At 35.8% G+C, this 17,096-nt stretch overlaps 1 pseudogene; it reads right to left on the bottom strand.

Annotated features, from left to right (window-relative positions):
• Positions 1-15,428: 15,428 nt before the first annotated feature.
• Positions 15,429-17,096, bottom strand: LOC111158235 (annotated as a pseudogene).

The raw sequence follows: 17,096 nt of genomic DNA, 5'->3' as shown, positions 1-17,096 counted from the left end.
GCACATAGTTCATATTCAATAGATGATGTTGGAGAGGCACGTAATCTGTTAAGTTTGCCTGATACTTTAGAAGAGCTTTGATCTTTTCTTAGATCTCTTTACTTCTTTTTTTTTTTCTTTTGTGGAAAATTTCCAACAATCTACGGTTTATATTGTGTTTGGAAAAAAAAACAACAACTTTGATTTACTCTTATGTATTTTATTATGGAATATTTCAAACATAAAAGGAGCTAGAGAACAATATAATGGATATCCACATACCTACAAGGAAGCTTTAAAAAAATCTTAAAGTTTTGTCATATTTGTTTTAGAGATATTTTAAAAAGAAACAAAACGCTGAAGACGCAGCCGAAGCCCTCATCCCTCCACGAATCTGCTTTCCTCCACACCCATCTTCTGAAAAGGGAACATCTACTCAGAGTTTGATATATATCATTCTCATTCATGGCTTATCAGTACATACTTACATTTTTTACTATGTAAGTTGTTTATATTTTACTATTTGGGTAATATATATTTTACTATGTACATGTTTATGTATAAAATCATTGGCAACACAGTGTACCTATGATTTTCAAATTTTCTCTTTACATTCAATATTATGTTTTCCAGATTTATTCATGCTTATTTATTTGATTAAAGATCACTGCTTCAACTCTGATATAGATTTTTTTTTTAATTTTCAGTGGATCATCAACCATTTGTCTAATTAAAACACAATACAATGGATTATTAGAAAATAGGATAAAAAAAAGATGTACTAAAGGCAAGTCGCACTTTTCATTATTACATTTAACAGATAAAAATTACTCCAGGGGTACCTGGATGGCTCAGTGGGTTAAAGCCTCTGCCTTTGGCTCAGGTCATGATCCCAGGGTCCTGGGATCGAGCCCCACATCGGGCTTTCTTTTCCACGGGGAGACTGCTTTCTCCTCTCTCTCTGCCTGCCTCTCTGCCTACTTGTGATCTCTGTCAAATAAATAATAAAATCTTAAAAAAAAAAGCATCTACTTTCATATGTATACACACACACACACAATTATGCAGTTGTGCCCTTTGTTTATTCGCTCTTCTTTTGGTAAGTATTTGTTTCTAGCTTCTACTGTCACAAACAGTGTGGCAATGACTATCCTGACCGATATATCACCTCTCCTTGTGCAGGAGGCCCTGTGCGCAAAATGCAACTGTTTGATCAGAAGAGACTATCATCTTCTTCCTTAATGGTCTTTCTACATTTTTGCTTGCATTTCCCAAAAAAACTTTAAAATCTAAGCAATGTTACAAACCTAAACTAAAAGCTAAAACTAAGCCCCTCACACCTCTTAAGCTGATAGTTAAAATCTTGACATGAGTTCAATTAATTGCAGAAGATATGAATGCTATCTTGCAAATACAGACGGCCCCCGACATATGATGGTTTGACTTATAATTTTTTGACTTTATGATGGTGCAAAAGCACTATCTATGCACTCAGTAGAAACCATACTTAGAATTTTGAATTTTGATCTTTTCCCCGTGAACACTATGCGGTAGGTACTCTCTTATGATGCTGGGCAACAGCAGCAAGGTGTAGCTCTCAGGCCACCGTGCAATCACAGGATAAACAACCAATATGCTTACAATCACTCTCTACCCGTTCCATCCTTCTGGTTTTCATTAAAAACAGTATTTTTATAGTATTCAATAAATTACATGAGATGTTCAATTTTTTATACATTAGACTTTGTGTGTTTGTCCAACTGTAGGCTAATATAAATGTTCTAAGCATGTTTAAGGTCGATCAGGGTAAGCTATGATGTTTGGTAGGTTGGGTACTTTATTTATTTTATTTTATTTTTTATTTTTTTAAAGATTTTATTTATTTATTTGTCAGGGACAGAGGGAGAGAGAGTGAGCGAGCACAGGCAGACAGAGAGGCAGGCAGAGTCAGAGGGAGAAGCAGGCTCCCTGCTGAGCAAGGAGCCCGATGTGGGACTCAATCCCAGGACCCTGGGATCATGACCTGAGCCAAAGGCAGCCGTCTAACCAACTGAGCCACCCAGGCGTCCCAGGTTAGGTACTTTAAATGTGTTTTGAACTAATGATATTTTCAACTTACAGTGGGTTTATTGGGATGTAGTCTCATTGTAAGTCTAGAAAGATCTGTACTGACATTTATTTTATTATTATCTTTTAATTTTTCAAAAAATATTTTATTTATTTATTTGAGGGAGAGAACACAGAAGAAGACTGAGAGGGAGAAGTAGGTTCCCCGCTAAGAAGGGAGCCCAATATGGGGCTCAATCCCAGGACCCTGGGATCCTGACCTGAGTCACAGGCAGGTGCTTAAGGACTGAGCCACCCAGGTGCCCCCATACAGACATTTAAAAGCAAAGTTCATACAGTTTTTAAACTGTATTAAATGTAATAGAAACATCAGTAACATTGCCCTCTATTGGTTTTTTAAAGATACACGAGCAGGTTCTTCTTTAAGAATTGAAAATTTTGCACTGTAATTTTTACTTTGCAAATTTGTATTTCCACCCCATGTTTCTCAAATAATTTTATGTTACTATAACATACTGTTATATTTGAAAGGGTTTTATTGATCAGTCTGTCATAGTTTTCTTCAACAATAATATACAGGTATGTTTAACTTTCTTGTGACATTAGGCTCTAAAAATATTTTTGTGCTGGGATGGCATTATTGTTAATTACTATTACATAAGTGCTCAAGACCACAAAATATGTTAAAAAAATTTGATAAAGGTAAAATTGTATTGGGAATATATTTCTAAAAGAGATGGACTTTGTCAATTAGTTCATATAAATGAGTATTATATAAAGTTAAATGAAATAATTTTCAACATCAACTTAATCCCCATTATTCAAATAAATGTCTAGATAAGAACACGAGTCTTTTGCTGTAACAGAATTAACAGCATTATATATTTCTCCAAACTTCTTTTGTGTATAAACAAAAATTAAAATAATGATAGAGGATATTAATAATTAACAAGCTTCTTAAGCCAAAAATTTAATTAAGTTTTTCAGTTTCATTGAAAGTAAAGAATTAGAGGCCATTTCACTTTTTTTTTAAATTAAATAATCTGATGTATTAACAAACTGAATAACACATTGCTCCTTAAAAATATGTAAATGAGGTAGGGATGCAAAAAAATCTAGATTCTGTAATGTTAACTAAAATAGAATTTTAAAATAATATGGGTACATTGATCACAATTATGAAAAATTATCTCTGCAATATTAAAGCAAGGAGAGACCATTGTATCTTGACACTAGTTGGGGTTTTATGGTGAAAAGGGCTGGGATTTCTCTTTTTTGATGGTTCTGCTTATATTTCACCCCAGAGTTGGTCATATGTAATTAAAAAATGTAAAAGGCCATTTGGAACTTTCCTTGAACAACTCTAGAAGAAAGGCAGTCCGAAAATGAGAGCACAGTCATCAAGATATTATCGTATTGTTAACACACACTAGGATGGTCATTAAATTCTGATAACCAGGTCTCCAGTTGGAGAGTCGGTGTGCTGAAGTCTCTCTGAATCTTCTCGCAGGGGTCAGCACTGCAGTGGTGGCAAGGGTCAGCCTGGAATGAGGACTACCTTAGGTTTTGGGGGGCTACAGGTGGGGTAGAATATGTGCTATCACCCATGTGGTTCATGAAGGGAAGTCATCTCCCTTTCAAATACAAATGTTTCATCAAAGTTATCGATTTTCTCCATTTCTGGGAAGTATGCCAAAAAGGCTTTTCCAAGACTTAACAAATACGTGATTATATTTATTAATTTTTCACTTAAAGTTACCCTACCTAAACCAGTTACTCACAGAAAACCGAGAAAAATCAAAACTCTTTATTTTCGGTAACATTAGAGATTGCACGTGATTTTGTTGAAACCTTTCTATTTTATCATGCCCTCTAAATAATTTCATTAATATCCTGGAGATATAGGCACGATTCAAGACATAAGGGAACGAGAATGCTTACCAAGTTCGTCCTCATCACAGACAATGGCTACACCAGAGAGGACACATTTAATGGTGGATTGGCATTTGCCAACATGCTGTTCACTTATCTTTAATATTCTAATTTTAAGGAGATAAAACATAAAGTTTTGGCATGAGTATGTCTATGGATTAAATAAGGCAAAATTGTATGTAATTTTTTTATAACTTCCCTTTTCTTTGCTTTTATCCATCTATGCATGGAAGATAAAGGTTTTTCAGATAATATTAATTTACTAATTAAATTAAATTTAATTTTTTGTAGTTTCAAGTTTTTACTTAAATTCCAGTTAGTTAGGGTGCCTGGGTGGCTCAGTGGGTTACAGCCTCTGCCTTCAGCTTGGATCATGGTCTCAGGGTCTTGGATGGAGCCCTACATAGGGCTTTCTGCTCGGTGGGGAGACTGCTTCCCCCGCCCCCTTTCTGCCTGCCTCTCTGCCTGCTTATGATCTGTCAAATAAATAAATAAAATCTAAAATCAATCAATCAATTAATTAATTAATTCCAGTTACTTAACATACAGTTTGATACTAGCTTCAGGTGTAAAATTCAGTGTGGAAATTAATTTTCAAAACCTCTCCTTGTGTATGTACTATTTAGAATGTCTTCACATCTCTCTAGAAGTTTGTATTCTGAAGACTGCTATTTGATTCAACTAACCATGGTCAAATTGTTCTTAAAAGTATTTGCATACCCTTGGAACTCCCAGGTGGTTCAGTTGTTAAACATCTGCCTTCGGCTCAGGTCATGATCCCAGGGTTCTGGGATTGAGTCCCACACAGGGCTCCCTACTCAGTGGGGAGTCTGCTTCTACCTCTCTTAACTACCCCTGCTTGTGTTCCCTCTCTAGCTGTGTCTCCTCTTTCTGTCAAATAAATAAATAAAATCTTGAAAAAAAAAGTATTTGCATACCCTTACTATTGGTGTTTGAATGTTACCATTTCTCCACATGCCTGCCAATTCCTTGTATTGTCACACTTTTCTTCATTTTTGCTAATTGGATGGATGTGAAATGGGGATCACATATTGTTTTAATTTTTTTTTTATAAACACTTGAGATGTTTATCATCATTTGATATGTATACAATGGCTATTTGTGTTCTCTTTTCTCTAAATGATCTAGCCATATACTTTTTCCATGTTTGGGGTTTTCTTTTTCTTGTTGATTTTTAGGAGGTCTTGATATATTCTAGTCTTTTGTCATTTAACCAAAATCAGAACTGCACATATTCTTTTCTCTTGGTGGCTTCATTTTCCTTGTTTCTATTATGCATCACTGTATTAAGATCAGAAATTTTCATGGTTTACCTATCTTTCTTTCATAGGTTTTTGTTTGTTTGTTTAAAAAAAAAAAACTTTTTAACCCCAAGGGTTATAATCTCTCCTAAAAATATTAAAGACTCATTTTTTACTTTCCAATGTTTAATCTATCTGGAAATTATCTTTTCATATTGTGTGAAATAAAAATAATTGTTTTTTTCCCTATGGATAACTTATTGTCCTGGCATCATTTGTAGCATACCCCTTTTCCATTGACTTATAAAGCCATTTCATTCTATGTTAAATTTCTGTCTATAACCATTGCTGGGTTCTCTACTCTCTTGTTTAAATACTGCCCTGTGCTTAAAACTATTATTATATATTCTTAAGTTATTGAGGCATAACTTAAATACCATAAAATTCATTCTGTGCAGGTGTACATCTCAATGATTTTTAATAAATTTATACAGCTGTGCAACCATCACTACAACCTGTGTTTTAGAACATTTGCATCATCCCCAGAGGTTTCGTTATGCCTGTTTGCAGCCAATCCCGACCCCATCACCAGTCCCTCCCTGGCAACCACAGATCTGCTTTCTGTCCCTTACAGATTTGCCATTTGTAGAGATTTCATATAAACAGATTCTTACAATATGTGGACTTTTATGACTTAGCATATGCAATGTTTTTGAAGCTCATCTACGTTGCAGCATGAAACCATGGTTCATAATTTTTAACGATGACTTGTATTCCATTGCAGAGATATACCACATTTATCAGTTCGCGAACTGATAGATGTTTAGATTGCTTTCACCTTTTAGATATTATGGATAATGCTGCTATAACATTCATTCATGGGTCTTTGGGTGGACATAATTTTCATTTTCATCGGGAGGATACCTAGGAAGTGAATGTCAGGTTTTAAAGTAAGTGTAAAGTTAACTTGGGACGCCTGGGTGGCTCAGTTGGTTAAGCAGCTGCCTTTGGCTCAGGTCATGATCCCGGTGTCCTGGGATCGAGTCCCACATCGGGCTCCTTGCTCATCAGGGAGCCTGCTTCTCCCTCTGCCTCTGCCTGCCATTCTGTCTGCCTGTGCTTGCTCTCTCTCCCTCTCTCTCTCTCTGACAAATAAATAAATAAAATCTTTAAAAAAAAAAAAGTGTAAAGTTAACTTAAACAACAACAACAACAACAACAACACTGATAAACTGTTTTTTAAAGTGACTATACGATTTTATATTCCAATCAATAATGCATGAGAGTTCCAGTTGTCCACATTCTTGTTAAAACTTTGTTTTGATGGTTGTTTGGATTAGTCAGTTTAGTGGGTATTTAGTGGTATTTCATTATGGCTTAAGTATCTCTGGTGACTAACGATATTGAGCATCTTTTCATGTGCCTATTAGCCATTCATATATCTTCTTTGGTGATGTGTCTATTTAAATTTTTTACCTATATTTTAATTGAATTGATGCCTTCTTAATACTGAATAATTGCAGGGTTTTTTTTTAAACAAATATATGATTTGCAAATATTTTATCCCAGTCTTTGATTTGTCTCTTCATTTTCTTAATGTTAACCTTAGAAGAACAAAAGAGTTTTATTTTAATAACATCCTGTTTATTGGGGTGCCGGGTGGCTCAGTGGGGTAAGCCTCTGCCTTCTGCTCAAGTCGTGGTCTCAGGGTCCTGGGATTGAGCTCCACATTTGGCTCTCTGCTTAGCAGGGAGCCTGCTTCTCCTCTCTGTCTCTGACTTCTTCTCTGCTTATGTGTGATCTCTGTCTGCCAAAAAAATAAATAAATAAAATCTTAAAAAAAAAATCCTGTTTATCGATTTTTTTGTTTTATGGATTGTGCAGTTTGTGTCACATTGAAGAATTTTTTTTGTCTGCCTTGAGGGCACAAAGATTTATTTATCTTATGTTTTCTTATAGAATTTTTATAGTTTTAGTTTAGTTTAGTATTTATTTATTTAATTATTAAATTCTAGTTAGTGGCTGCACAGGTCAATATTGGTTTCAGGAGTAGAGTTCAGTGGTTCATCATTTACATATAACACCCAGTGCTCATCATAACAAGTGCCCCCCTTAACACCCATCTCCCATCTGTCGCATCCCTCACCCACCTCCCTCAATCAATCCTCAGTTTGTTCTCTGTAGTTAAGAGTGTCTCATTATTTGTTGCCTAGTTTTAGCTTTACAATTGCATCTAAGACCCATGTTAAGTTAATCTTTGTAATGCTGTGAGGTAAAAATTTAAGTTAGTTTTTAAAGATTTTTCCTGTGGATATCTAATTGTTTCAGCATCATGTGTTGAAATGACTCATTTCCTCCACCGAATTATCTTGGCACATTTTTGAAAAGCAACTGATTATTACAGTTAAGGAAGAAGACTAGAATGAACCATATGGTACCCAATTAGCGATGGAGACACTGTATCAGTATAAATACATTTACCTTAATATAAATACTGATGGATGGATCTATTTATCTATCTCATTTACATTACACCATTATATATACACACACATATATAATGGTGTATATATGTGTATATGTATATACATATACACATATGTAAACTTATACATATACATGTATACATATGTATATGTGTATATATATGTATATTTATACATACATACATACATACATACATACACACATATATATATATAAAGCTATAGGTTGTGTGTACATGGGTTAATAAACACACATATTTCCTAGCTTTGTCCTTTGAGAAGGTCTAGAAACAAGCAACATGCCCATTGACATCTAGATTTTGGTTTTTAATACTCTTCTCCAATGAAAGGAACCAGGGCTCCTTGGAGAAATGTTGGATCCTTGGCCTGGATCAGGAAAATACAAGACAAACCCAGAGATCTTGTGGGAAAGTAAGAAAGTCCTTAAAAGACAAAATGATGAGAATTTTTCAAAGTGACACAGGAGATGATGTGAAAAGCTCCCAATGGCCAAAGCTGGGAAGATTTAAAGAACAAAATAAGTAATGTAGTATCAGATTATAATCCAGATTATAAACCAGATTATAAACCAGATTATAATCCCGAGTTTAAGTAAATCCTCATGAGTTCATTCTGATATAAACAAATGATCAAATAAATATGAAAGATAAATATCCCATACCAAGGAGTTATGAATTATGAATAATTTATGTAGATAACTACCTTATGGAGGCAGTGCATAACTCCCCCCACCCCCTTAAGTGAGGACTGCGCATAGGGACTCCCTTCCAAAGAGTATAGTATGCACGAGGCCGGGGAGGCCCCAAAGAGTAATTTCACCCTAGAATAATCTGACAAGAATTACTGCATCCAAGTGATGAAAGTCAAAATCCTCAGCCATGTCATGTTGCTAACATGCATCCTTGATATAATGGGATATGAAAAACACTTCACCTTTGTAGTCTTTCTTCCCCAGCACGCATAATGGTCTAAACATGAGAAAAACATTAGACAATCTCAGTGTGAGGGACATTCTACAAAATACCTGACTAGTAATCCTCATAACTACCTAAGTCATAGAAGACAGCAAGGCAAGTTTGACAAACGGTCCCAGTCTAGAGGAGCCTAGGGAGACATCCTGACTAAATGAGATGTGGTATCCTGAATGGGATCCTGGAACAGGAAAAGAACATTTCATACAAATGAAGGGAATCGAAATAAAGTATGGACTTTAGCTAATAATATTGTACTAATATTGATTCATTAGTTGTGACAGAGGTACCATAATAAAGTAAGATTTTAACAATAGGGGGAACTGGGGGCAGGGTATCCTGAAACTCTCGGTACTATTTCTGAATCTAAGACTACTCTAAAACAAACAAAAATCTTTTTTTTTTAAATTAAAATTTGTTTATTCATTTGACAGAGAGAGAGAGAGAATAACAGGGAGAGTGGCAGGCAGAGGGAGAGGGAGAGGGAGAGGGAGAAGCAGGTTCCCCTTGATCCCAGGACCCCGGGATCATGACCTAAACTGAAGGCCGTCGCTTAACCAACTGAGCCACCGAGGTGCTCCGAAACAAAAATCTTTAAGGCTTTTGAGGAAAGTCTTTTTTTCTCTGTCACTCTATCTTTTTAGTTTATTAATTTTGTTGGCTCTTCAAAGAACCAACTTTTGGTTCTGTTGTTTTTCTTTATTGGTTTTATATTTTTCTGATTCATTGATTTCAGCACTGCTCTTTATTTGTTCTTTCTTTCTATATAATTTAGGTTTCTCTTTTCTCTTTTCTTGAGGTATGGGCTTAAATAATTTCTTTTATTTCTATCTTTTTTTTTTCTCTCTTTAATGTAAGTATTCAAATGACTAAATTTCCCTCTAAACACTTCTTAAGGGCATTCCCCAATTTTTATGTTGTGTTTTCTTTTTCAAGTAAGATTTTCTTATTTTCCCTGTGGTTACTAGTTTTACCTTTGGGTTATTTACAGATGGTCAATTTCCAAATACTTGAGATCTCTCAAATTTCTTTCTGTGGTCACTTTTTAATTTAATTTTATCGTGCTCAATGAATGTATTTTATATGATTTTAATTCTCTTAGATTTACTGAGACTTAGTGAATGGCTAAGACTATGGTCTATCCTTGGGAATGTTCTATTTATTCTTGAAAAGAATGAGTATTCTACTGTTTTGGGGTGGAGCATTCTATAAATGTTAGGTTAGGTTGTTTGATCATGTTCAAATCTTCTATACCAGTATTAAAATTCTGCCCAGTTCTATCAATTGTGAGAATGGGGTATTGAAATCACCTATAATTGTCGGACTGTCAGTTTTCTTTTTAATTCTGTCTGTATTTGGCTGGTATATTTGGGGACTCTACTCTTAGGTGTGTGTACATGTATAGCTTCCATATATATTGACCCTTGTATCATAAAATGTCCTTCTCTATCACTAATAATTTTTTTTTGTCTTATACTCTATTTTGCCTGATGTCAGTATAGCCACCCCAGCCCTGTTATGGGTCCTGTATATTTAGTATATCTTTTCTCACCCTTTTACTTTCAACCTAGCTGCATCTTTACACCCAAATTGTGTCAAACAGACACACAGACAACACAGCTGGATCTTGTTTTTTAATTCCTTCTGACCATCTCTGCCATCTCATACTTGAAAAGACATTGATATATCTGGATTTATCTCTATCATTTTGTTCTTTGTTTTCAACATCTCATGTCTTTTTTTGTCCCTTTGTTCTTCCTTTTACAGTTTTTGTATTGAATCAATATTTTAGTATATTATTTTATTTTCTTCTTTTAAAAACTAATAGCTTTATTAGGGTTTAATTCATATATAATACGTTTCACCCACTTAAAATGTGCAATCAGTACTTTTTAGTGTATTCACAGAGTTGGCCTACCATCACCACAGTAAATTTTATAACACTTCTGTCACCACCAAAGAACCCCTGTACTTATTAGCAGACACTTCCCACTTCCTCCTAAATCCCTCCCTGACCCAGCCCTAGGCAACCACTGATTTACTTTCCATCTGCAGGGATTTGCCTATTCTGGTAAGAGTGGGTATCTTTGTGTTGTTTCTTAGGAGAAACATATTTAGTCTTTAACCATTAAGCATGATGTTAGCTATGGGTTTTTCATATATGCCTTTAATCAGATTAAGGAAGTTCTCTTCTCTTCTTTCTTTGTGAGTATTTTTATCAGGAAAGATGTTAAGTTTGGCCAAATGATTTTTCTGCATCAATTGAGATAACCATGTGATTTTGTTTAGATGCCTGTTGTTATGATGTATTGCACTAATTAATTTTAGGAAGTCAAACCCTGCATTCCTGGAATGAATTCCACTTGGTAGTGGTATACAGTCCTTTTTGTAGGTTGCTGGATTCAGGTTACTAGTATTTTATTGAGGGTTTTCTCATCTTATATTTATAGGAGATGTTAGTCTATAGATTTTTTTCTTGAGATACATTTTTCTGATTTAGGTATTAGGGTAATACTGACCACATAGAATGAGTTGAGAAGTAATCCTTACCTTTCTATTTGGAAGAGGTTGTAAAAAATTGGCATTAATTCTTTCTTGGTAGAAATCACCAAGGAAGACCTCTGGGCCTGGGCTTTTCATTGTAGGGAGTTTTTATTTATTTATTTTTTCAATCTTTTTATTTATTATAGGTCTGTTTAGATATTCCTTTTGAGATAGTTTTGGTTGTTTTTGTTCTTCCTGGATTTTGTCAATTTCATCTAATTTATGTACTTTGTTGGCAAATGGTTGGTCGTAGTATTCCCTTATAAATCTTTTTTATTTCTGTAAGGTTGATAGTGATGTCTCCTCTTTCATTATTATTTTTTTAAACTCTACATTTTTGAGTTGTTTCCTTAATGGTTACATTAAGGATACTATACACGTCTTAACTATCACAAACTAAGTGAAGCTAATGTTGAATTAATTCCAGTAAAATATAACAACAATTTCTGCCTACTTTATGCTGTTATTGTCATATATATTCTATGCATGTCATGAATCAAACAATACAGAGCTACCATTTTTGCCTGTTACAATCCATGGCTCTTTCATTTTTAGAGTTTCTCTCCACTTAAGATTGCAAACGCAGGTTAGCAGAGCAGAGGTTTTCCCTGTTCATTACCTAATGAGTTTGCTGCTTTTATTGACAGCACTGCCATCCCTGAGTTATTGCCCTTTGCTCCAAATCAAGTCTGCTCCAGCAGACAGCAAAGCTGCAGGTTTTCCTGGCAAGCCCCGCCCTTGTAAAATTACCATGTCCGCTGACTCTGTGTGTGTGTGTGTGTGTGAATATAGGAAGCATGTAAGGGAAAGAAGGCTGCAGACAGACTCCCCCTGTTCTTACACAAAGCTTTGTCATTTTTCATACATAAATGTGGTCAGTTTTGTTGTTATTGGTCAACTTTTTACAGCTCCAAAATGTGTATTTTTCACAATTTTGTCCAGTTTTGTACTTGTTTTTTGGAGAGAGGATTCTCCAGCATTTTCATGCTATCACATCCAAAAAGCCAAACTTGCTGTTTTACAAAGAGAATGATTCTTATGAAAAAGTTAAATAATATGTAAAGAAATAAAGACTAAAAAAATCAATTCTTCTGTGTTTCAACTACAACTATTATTAACCGCAACTACTATTAACCTCAATGTGACTATCCTTTCATGCTCTCTTAATGTATTACCATACAATTTTATATTAAGAGCAGCACACATTACAGAATGTTTTACAGCCCACTTTCTTTCTTTCAACAAGGTAGCGGATATTTCAGTGTCAGTGTGAATAGATTTACATCAGCCATTTTAATGCCTATATAGGAGTCCATTTTATGACATGGTGGTTCTGAATTTTATTACCCTGTCCCTTATTGAGGAATTTTAAGATGGTTTCTTCTTCTTCTTCTTTTTTTTTTTTCATTCTACAAACAACAATGTGATACATGTATATCTTAGCACATTTGTTTAGATATCTTCCCTAGCATAAATTTCTATGGAAAATATTACAGTTTTCAGGGTCATTCTGATTTAGGGAATATTTTGTCATATCACCCTCCAATTTACAATCCCTCCGTCAATGCGTATGGGTAGCTATTTCTTTATATTTTCATAAGATCTGAGCATTATTCACTACTTTCACGTTTCCCAGACCAATAACTGGCATTGATAATCCCTAGTTTTGCTTACACTTACTTGATTACTAGTGCTTTCAAACATGTTTTCTAGTTTCTATTGAATATTTGTGTCTCTTTTTCTGTGTGAATTTCCCATTTCTATTCTTAGTCCATTTTTTTCCTATTGTTTTTTGTTTGTTTGTTAGGTTCTTTGCCATTGGCTGTATTATCTTTTATGCTATCCCCATTATAAATCCATTTCCTATTTCATGCCTTCTACTTTATAACATATATTTCCTTTTATTGGCCTTTTACTTAAGAGCATTTTATTTCTGGGGGGCACATGGATGAGTCAGTTGGTTGAGCATCTGGCTCTTGGTTTGGGTTCAGGTTGTGATCTCATGGGTGGTGAGATCCAACCCTGTGTTAGGTTCCATGCTTACTAGGGAGTCCTCTGGACATTCTCTCTCCCTCTCCATCTGCCTCTCCCTCCTGCTCTCTCTCTCTCTTTCTTAAATAAATAAATAAATAAATCTTTAAAAAGTTATTTTTAAGGGGGCGCTTGTGTGGCTCAGTGGGTTAAAGCCTCTGCCTTCGGCTCAGGTCATGATCCCAGGGTCCTGGTATGGAGTCCCTCATCGGGCTCTCTGCTCGGCAGGGAGCCTGCTTCCTCCTATCTCTCTCTGCCTGCTTCTCTGCCTACTTGTGATCTCTGTCTGTCAAATAAATAAATAAAATCTTTAAAAAAAAAAGGTATTTTTAGGGAGAGAGTGGTTGGGTTATGGACATTGGGGAAGGTATGTGCTATGGTGAGTGCTGTGAAGTGTAAACCTGGAGATTCACAGACCTGTACCCCTGGGGCTAATAATACCTTGTATGTTAATAAAAAAATGAAAAAAAAGTTATTTTTATGAGAGAGCACAAGTTATGGAGTCAGAATGTTAATGTTCCTATTCTAGCTCGTCTTCTTAGAAGCTATATGACTATAGATAATGGATAACTCTGTGTATCAGTTTCTTCAGATGTAAAGTGTGAGTAATGCTAGTGACTACCTCATAGAAATTATGTGAATGTCAAATGTTATAATAATTGTAAAGCGTTTAGAATATTACTTATAAGTCTTAAAGTATTCTTAGCTTATTGTTATGTAATAAAAATCTATAATATTTTTTGACTCTCTGGTTTTCACAGCCAGGCTTACCCTAAGATTTTGTGGTCTAAATGTGCTTGGTCACTCTAATATATTTGCTTACATCATGTATCAGTACTTCTACAGGATTAACATTTATTTAATTATACATTCGATCTATTTGCATTCATTTTCGTGAATGAGTTGTATATCAAATGTTAACTTTTTTCAAATGGCTCATTTTGTGTGTGATCCATGGTAATTAAACAATTACCAGATAACTTAATAATTTGTTGCACAGTATACTTTATCTTGGTAATTTGAAATGACTGCTTTTTACTAGATTGAATTCCCACATATAGTTGAGCCTAACTCTGGACTTTCTCTTTTGTTCTAATTATATCTGTCTACTTCTTAATTGAGATCATATTCCTAATATTTAATTACTGAAACAATTTTAATACATTTACATCCATATGATCTTGTTTTCTCATTTGTAAAATTGTGAAAATAATTGTATTTATCTCAGAGAGTTGTTTGAAAATTATTATATGTTATGTAGAATAGTTATTAGATACTTGTAAATTTTTAAGTGTATATTAACAGTTGTTATAATCATTATTCTGGAAGAATGGTTTTATGTCTAGACTGATGGGTTATTACAATGAGACCATCCAGTGAGTCATACCTCCTGGTATTCATGTCTCTTTGCAATGTGAATTTCTCAGCTCTCATCAAGAGGTAGAATCTATCTTCCCACCTCTTGGATCTGGGTGGGCCTGTGTCTTGATTTGAGCAGAATGGTAGAAGTGACTTTGTGTGATTTGTATGCCTGGGCCAAAGAGGCTTTAAGTTACCTGTTTTTACCAAATAGGAATTTTTGGATAACTTTCTGAGTGGGAATATTGAGTTACCTTGGGTGGCTGTCCTGGGTAACCACTAACATTTTGGACCATCCATTCCCAGAAGAGATCTCAGTTTCAGCAGCTGCATGAGTGACTCTAGGAGCGATGTGCAGAAAAACTATCCAATGCAGGGCAGCCCGAATTGCCGAATCATGAGCAAGTAAATGTCTTAAGCCTCAGTTTTAATTCCTTTGGAATGCCACAGTAGATAACTGATAACACAGACTTTCATTTCCCGTTTTATTTTAAATAGCTTTTTATTTTATTTTTTATTAAATTATTTTTATTTTATTAAATTATCAAATATTTAAAATTATTATTTTTTTACACAAAGTATTTTTAATTGGATTTGAAGATGTTTATTGCATTCTGTGTGTGGTGAAAAAAAAATGAAACATACATATATGTGAAATACACCAAGCCTAACTGGGTAGGAAGCAGTCCCTGCCCCTCACCTCCTCTGAGATCTGAGTCAGGAGGCCCCACTGGGATGAAGTATTTCCTGCAACAGTGGGGCACCAAGTGGAACATTCACAAATTCTCCCCTTTCAATATTGGCGGCAACTTGCCATTGTCTTTTAGTTCCTTAGCAATATCCGGATCTCCAATAAGCTCCCCTTTTATAGACAGCTGAGGGTACGTGGACCGATTCGAATAAGCTTTAAACCCCTGCAGAACTTCTTCAGCTTCTGATATAGCAAATGTCTCATATTCGACACCAGCACTATTTCTTATTTCCAGAATTTGCTGAATCCACATTTTGCTTCCTGTTTGTTTCCTTCCATAAGGAGCACGACAGAAGCTTTATTTGTCAGTACTTTGAGTCTTCCCTCTAATTTGGGAGCTTTGGGGGAAATTGTCTGTAGTTTGTCAGATACTTCCATCCGCTTAATTATATTTAGTCCTCCTATGAGCTCTCCAGAAACATAGAGCGGGGGCTAGGTGGGCCAACTGGAATAGGTTTTGAGTCTCTGAAACTTGGTCACGTGAGAAGATACCAAAACTGCTCAACTAAATACTATGTTTGTTAAGAATTTCTACCACCTGGGATGCCTGGGTGGCTCAGTGGGTTAAAGCCTCTGCCTTCGTCTCAGGTCACGATCCCGGAGTCCTGGGATTGAGCCCCGTATCGGGCTCTCTGCTCAGCAGGGAGCCTGCTTCCCTTCCTCTCTCTCTGGCTGCCTCTCTGCCTAACTGTGATCTCTCTCTGTCAAATAAATAAATAAAAAATCTTAAAAAAAAAAAAAAGAATTTCCACCAGTTGCTTGCTGAAACCGCAGTGGGGCTCTTGAGGAGTTCTATTCATGAAAAACATGCAAGGGGCGGCAGGAGTTCATCCCTTCAGGCGAAGCTTGAGATCTTCTTTAGGATGCTTGTTACCCCTGGGTGGGAAGGAGCCTCTAGATTCATGGCACTGAACTTTTTTGGCCAACTTCGTCATGTGCACCATTGATTAGGTCATTTTTCTGAGAAATCTTGGAAAACTAATTTCATATTTTTCAGATCCTTAAGGCTGCTGTCTAAATGTGGTATCTGTCTTGATAGGATAGAGACCCCAAGTGTGGGATGATGATAGAGTGTGGGTTGGTGGCCTGGGTGTGAAAGGATTCACCTGAGGCAGAAAAAAAAGAGATAGATGTTTATTGAATACACCACAAGGGAGCCATGGGCAGGACAGCAGAGGAAAGACTGTATGACATGAGGCCACAGGTCAGGGGGTGTAGTTAAAGTGGGAAGGTGAGGAGGTATGGGACATATGGAATTATCCCTTTTTTGGTGACTGTGCCTGGTTGGAAGTAGCCCAGTGGTGTGTTAGAGCCTATGGATATCTTGAGGTGGGTCCCCTGATGGACCTGTTGTCAGCCAGGGGGCTGCTGTGGGTCCTTTCTGTCTTCCATCGCTCAAACCCGTTGCCTGAAAGCAGCCTCTATGTTAAGGAAGAAGTTCAACTTCCAACTCCACAATCAAAACTTGAGGGTGTGCTTCAGTTAACTCTGTTATCATGTCATTCATCTGAGAGCATGGTGGAGTCTATGGTGCCCAAACATGGACCTCAAGGAGGGACTTGTCTCTGAGGAGCAGCTGTTCCTCCCAACAGTAGGACTCCACCAACCTCCCTCTGGGCCTTTCTGATTCCTTCCATATCTCAATAACTAGAATTTTGCATTCTTTAAGAATATTCTTCTCTCTATTCTCCAT

Source organism: Enhydra lutris, unplaced genomic scaffold (genome assembly GCF_002288905.1).
Source record: "Enhydra lutris kenyoni isolate GAN:26980312 unplaced genomic scaffold, ASM228890v2 scaffoldscaffold58, whole genome shotgun sequence".
In the NCBI taxonomy this organism is placed as follows: Eukaryota; Metazoa; Chordata; class Mammalia; order Carnivora; family Mustelidae; genus Enhydra; species Enhydra lutris.
Note: the sequence above shows the minus strand (reverse complement) of the source record. Positions and strands in the feature narration are given on the sequence as shown.